General features: G+C 42.2%; 1 pseudogene; it reads right to left on the minus strand.

Annotated features, from left to right (window-relative positions):
• Positions 1 to 2,425: 2,425 nt before the first annotated feature.
• On the minus strand, positions 2,426 to 3,300 carry LOC109458579 (isoaspartyl peptidase/L-asparaginase; annotated as a pseudogene).
• Positions 3,301 to 6,385: the final 3,085 nt, after the last annotated feature.

Genomic DNA, 6,385 nt, shown 5'->3' on the forward strand with positions numbered 1-6,385 from the left:
TCATTTGCATATTTTTAATTGTGTTGTTACTTTTGCTATTGAGTTGTATTTTGTATTTTCTATGTTAACCACCTGTCAGATACATGGTTTTCAAATATTTTCTCCCATTTTATAGATTTCCTTTTCCTTTTGTTTATTGTATTGTCGGCTGCGTGAAGCATTTTAGTTTGATATAGTCCCACTTGTTTATTTTTGCTTTTGTTGCTTGTGGTTTGGATGTCATATCCAAAAACTCATTGCAAAAACCAATGCCAAGGAATTTTCCCCTATGTTTTCTTCTAGGAGTTTTATGGTTTCAGGTCTTATGTTTGCATGACTAATCCATTTGAAGTTAATTTTTGTGAATGGTGTAAGGTAGGGGTCCAGTTTCATTCTTTTGCATGTGGATATTCAGTTTCCCCAACACTATTTAATGAAGAGACTATTCTTACCTCATTGTGTGTTCTTGGTGCCCATGTTAAAGATTATGTGACCATCTATGTATAGATTCATTTCTGGGCTCTCTATTTTGTTCCATTGTTCTATATGTCTGTTTTTATGCTGTTACCATATTGTTTTGATTACCGTAACTTTGAAATATAGTTTGAAACCAGGACTCTAGCTTTGCTGTTCTTTCTTAAGATTGCTTTGGCTATTCAGAGCCTTTTGTTCTTCCATACTAATTTTAAGATATTTTTTCTATTTTTTTTAAAAACATCTTTAGAATTTTGGTAAGGATTGCATTGAATCTGTAGATTGCTTTGGACAGTATGGATATTTTAACAATATTAATTTTTCCAATCCAAGAACACAATATTTTTTCATTCATTTGTGTTTTCTTCAATTTTTTTCATTCATGTCTTAGAATTTTCAGTTTACAGGTCTTTTACCTCCTTAATTAAATTTATTCCTAACTATTTTATTTTTTTGATACTATTATAAAATGGAATTGATTTCTTAATTTCCCTTTCAGATAGTTAACTGTTAATGTATAGAAATGCAAATGATTTTTGCATGTTGATTTTGAATCCTGTAACTTTAGTGAATTTGTTTTTTAGTTCTAACAGTTTTTTGGTGGCATCTTTAGGATTTTTCTATATATAAAATCATGTCATCTGCAAACAGACAATTTAATATATTCCTTTCTTATTTAAATGCCTTTTATTTCTTTTTCTTGCTTAATTGTTCTGGCTAGGACTTCCAGTACTATGTTGAATGTAAGTGGCAAGCATATACATCTTTGTGTTACTACTGGTCTTAAAGAAAAAGCCTTTAGCTTAGCTGTGGGTCTGTCACATATGACCTTTATTTTTTTCTTTCAAAATACATTTTATTAGTGGCACATGGAATTTAAAGTTAAGCAATTTCTTTCCAGAGAGAAGGTAAGCCCTGACAGACTAAAAAATTGAGCAGATATGTCACAGCAGAAATACCATTTCAGTGTAGAGAGATTAATAGGAATACTTTCAATCAAGGAAATTACTTTCTTCACCATTCTGACCACATTTTACTCATACCCAATTCAGTTGGGAGAGAGGACCCCATAGCGCTGGACAGTATGAGAATGTACTAAGTCACAGTCTCAGTGTCATCTCTACATCCATCAACCCTCCCTGTCCTGGGACAGCTGGAGCAGTGGTGAGCCCCATTACTCACTGTGAGGCACAGAGGGTCTGCAGCAGGTAGAGGCTGGCTCTGAGCAGCCATAATGGCTAGTGGGGAAACACTGGGTGAGTAGGCTCATATGTGAGCCCAAGAAAGCCCTCAGACCTGAAGGAGCTCCACAGAGTATCCATTACCACCCTTCAAATGGTCCCTTTAAACGACCTGGAAATATCTGTATTAGTAAATCAGAGAAGATCTGCCTTTCTTAGAAAACTCAGCTTATCCTCTCACAGTGTCTTTTACCCAGTATTCTTCTGAGTCCAAATGAATGTGGCAACATTTGGCAGCTCACCTGGCCTTTTCCCATTAGCTCTGGGCTCCTGTCTTACATTCAAATATGTCCTCAGCATCCTTTCCTTCCCACCTCACCCCTTCACAAGGTCCTGTTGGAAAGTGCAACCAAAGAGCCCTGGGGGCAGCTTTGTCACTGCTGGGCAGTTCCCAATTCCAAAGGCAATCACAGCATCCAGACAGCTTTTGTCTGGTTAAGACCATGTTGTTTCTTCTTTCTAAACAAAGACAATGGGAACTATTCACAAGAAAGGCTCAGTAGTTTGTCATCTTCGTTAGTCTTATTTTGATTTTACTATGGGCATTTCGCTCATCACTTCAGAATCTGCCCCTCACCAAACATTCAGATACTTATTGATCAAGGCAACAAAACAAGTGACAGACTGTAGAATTTTTCCATTTTCAGATCTAGTTGATTAAGCTAAGTTTCCACACCAGGGAACTGTACTTTACCTTCAAGCTAGCATCTAGGATACAATCTTCCAGGGGCTTAGGACAGGCCAGTGAAACTGGTTTGGCCAGAATTCAGCTTGCCATCCTTGGTAGCTGCCTGGGGCATGGATGCAGAGGCCCACTTTCTGCCCAGTCTCCTGCCTTGTTAACTAAGATACCACCTAACACTTTGAGCTTTGACTTCATATAACCCAATGACATGTCAGCAATCTCTTCTCATGTCTTTCCTTGTTCTATCTGGAAAAGAGTATGGCTGGCCAGATTCACTTTCAGGATGCTTTTCCCTGCCCAATCATTGAAACGGCTCCAATGTCATTGTCAGAATAACCTCCAGATTCTATATACATGGTGTGTCCCCAACTCGGCCGACCATTTTATTCAGGATACCCTCTGTCGAGGTTATGTAAGCCACATTTCCTTTGGAGTCCAAGGCAACAGCACCAACAGTTCCCAAGTTTCTTCATTTCAAGGAACACTGATTATGTTCTTATAATCAACCTTTCCATATAACATGCATTCTATAGACAAAGTGCCAAATAAGACAATCTTTCTTGAGTCAGTGTAGTTCTTGGCAAGTTTTTCATTAATTTTAATTTGGGGAAGCCATAGTCTGCTGAGGCAGTAGCTTTTTTAAAAAAATGTTTTAAATTAGTTTCAGGCGAACAAAACAACATAATGATTAGACATTTACACCCCTCACAAAGTGATAACCCCACCAAGTCTTAGGCAGTAGCAATTTTGATAGTCTGGTTTCTGAGCATCTTTCTCAACATGTTTCATGTTTCTAAGCATGTTTCTCTCTGTTACCAGTTGCTCCCCAGGAGCTGTTGGAATCCCAATGGCTGCTGCAAATTTTGCACTACGTTGGTCAGTGGGGAAGCAATGAGGTGTCTGTATTGAACTCAGGATCATCTTCCAGGACAGTCACGGCTCCGTCCACAGCATCACTGCACTCCCTCCCTGCTTGAGGAGGTTGTAACATAGGGTGGTGCTGAGGTGATGCCCTAGAGCGTCCGCTGTCTGCGGTGTTGGAGATATTGCTGGCTCTGCCACCACCACCGTGGACCTTGACAACGGATCCAAGTCGATGGATTTGAAGGAGCCGCAGAAGTGGACACCAGGGCTTCAGGCGAGGCCCAGCCATCCGCCTGCTTCCAAATCTGCACAACCTTAAACTTCTGCAGGTGGTTCTGGAAACTATTTGGCTCACCATATGTGGCCTTTATTATGTGCATTTCTCCTATACCCAAATTGAGAAGTTTTAATGATGAAAGCTGTGTTGAACTTTTTCAAATGCTTTTACTGAATCTATTGAGATGATCATATGATTTTTATCCTTTTATCTATTAAAGTGGTGTACCACATTTATCGATTTGCATATGTTGAACCATCTTGCATTCCAGGGTTAAATCCTAATTGATCGTGGTGTATGGTTCTTTTAGTGTTCTGTTGAATTTGCTTTACTAGTATTTTGTTGAGGATTTTTAAAAAATCTATGTTCATAAGGAATATTGGCCTATAAGTCTCTTAAATTGGCCTTGTCTGGCTTTAGTATCAGGGTAATGCTGGCCTCATAGAATGGGTTTGGAAGTGTTTCCTTCTCTTCAATTTTTGGTAGAGTTTCAGAAGGATTGGTGTTAATTCTTCTTTAAATGCAGAAAGGTAAATAACTAAATTCTTTCCCTGTGTTCCTTACTTCTATGCCTTGCCATTCTTTCTCCACTCCATTTCCATAACCCACCGTCAAATCTTTGCTGTCACGTGCCACTCTCCTTATCACGCCACCTCCACAAGCTGCCCGGGGCTAAGCCTCTGTATCTCTTGCCTGGACTCCTGCAACAGTCGTTTGGAGTTTTTCTTGACTCAGAGGTTATCCTCTTCTCCAATCTCCCTGACTTATGGCTGTCTGATTAATATTTTTGATATCTAGATTGGGTCACCTGCATCTATTAATCCAAAAATATTCAAATGTCTTCCTATTACTTATGGAATAAAACCAATACCCCTCAACTCATAGCTCAACCCTCTACAAAATGATCCTAGGCTCTCTTCTACTCAACAAACTACATGGCAGACTTTATTCCAGGTGCTTGGGACTCATCATGGAACAAAACAGATACACACACCAAACTCCTACCCTGTAGGGCTTATATTCTAACTTGTCAATGTTTTTCCTGGGCTAACTCTTCACATACTCTTCATTCCAGGCAAACTAAGTCACCTGCTGTCCATGCAGACCTGTCCTTTGCTCATGCTTTTTACTCTTTCTGGAATATTTTACCTATTCCTTTACAGCAGTGGTTCTCAACCAAGGTGATTTTTCCCTTTTAATAATGTCCAGAGACATTTTTGGTTGTAATCACTAGATGAGGTTCCACTGGCATTTCGTGGGTAGAAGCCTAGGACGCTGTTAAATATCCTACAATGTACAGAACTACCCCCACAATAAAGAATTATCTGGTTAGTAGTGCCCAGGTTGAGAAACACTGTTTGAGAGCCAAGCTATACACATTTGTGGGGACAAAGCCTCGGAGAACAGTTTCCAGGCTCTCGGCCTCACATGGAGGGGTGCGGGCTCGGGTAGTAGATAGCCATCGGCTGTGGCTAGTTGGTCGTCAGCTATAGCCGGTTAGCCAATTGGCCACTGATATAACTGCTATGGCTGCGCTGGGGAGGGTGAGTCGGTCAGTTGGGAGAAAAGCGGCCGGCAGGTCACACATCGGGTGACTCCAGCCCCCAGTGAAACTATAGTGGTATGACTCCCCTACCTATGGCTCCGTGGGTGTTCCTTTTTGGCCTAGCGACATTCTGCGTTCTTATGTGGGGAGTGGGAGCTGAGACCCTGCAGGCCACCCCACACGACACATGGCGCAGCAAGCAGGGTCCCCTGCACAACAAGTGGCACAGAGAGCAGGGTCTCCCGCATGACACCATTCTTCAATGCGAGTTCAAATTTCACCTTCATGAAATGTCCATGATTCCTTCCTTCATTCCTGTTTCCTGAAAGCTCTCTACTCTCGGACTGAATTCCCATGTGTAGCTCTTTGGTTTTCAAAAGGTGGTGGGGGCGGTCTACGAGAGTCTATAAGGGTGATTGACATCTGACTCATGAGTTCTCAGAGGCTCGCCTGGAGCATAGTACACAGCAAAGGGGCACTCAGATATTTGTTATATGCATGAGTGGGGAATACCCAGCATCGGTCTCTTCTCCCAACTTCAGTTCCTAGGAATTAGGCAGCCTGAAAATTCTCACTTCAGAGAGGACTCTCCAGGCCTCTTCCAGGCATACCTGGAAGACATTCAGTTGGCATCAAGCTGCAAGAGAGACTGCCTCTACCAGCCTAAAGGGAAGGAGCCAGCGGAAAAAGAAGCTAAACAAACAAAGCAAGAAATATGACTCTGTGTGCAAACAGAGGTTCCCTACAAAAATAATTGAAAGCAGGAAGGACCTGTGGTTGAATGGGAGCTTGACCAGTTTTATAAGTGGGTTAGGGCAGCTAGTAACCTCAGCTGTCCTCAAAGTCCCAGTTCCAACTGCAGAAACCAGGAGCCACATACAGCCATATCCAGGGGCTGGCTCGCAGTCAAGGGGCTCTGTGCCATCCCTGGACCATCTGCCAAAGAAGGCCTGAACACAGACACACGGCTGCTACAGGGTTCAGGATCATGTGTCAACCATCACTCATTAACTCAACTTTTTCTGTCCACATCCTTGCGTTGTCTAGGAGGCTGAAGTGTCCTGGCAGGCCTAGGACTCCTGAACCTAGAGAAAATGGCCCAGTTATCTCAGGCACCTCCTGAATCCAAATGTGCCAGCTTTAGCCTTCTTCTCTCAAGCTGCTCAGAGCAGGGAGCTCTGCTATGCACCATGTTTTATCTGCCTGGCAGCTGAAATGGCAAAAAGGTCTGAGGAGTCCCAGCTCTGAATCCCTGAAAGCAGGCACAAGGGAGCACTGGGGCTTTCACAGAACAAGTGATTGAAGTCAGGTTGGAGGAG

Source organism: Rhinolophus sinicus, linkage group LG06 (assembly GCF_036562045.2).
Source record: "Rhinolophus sinicus isolate RSC01 linkage group LG06, ASM3656204v1, whole genome shotgun sequence".
In the NCBI taxonomy this organism is placed as follows: Eukaryota; Metazoa; Chordata; class Mammalia; order Chiroptera; family Rhinolophidae; genus Rhinolophus; species Rhinolophus sinicus.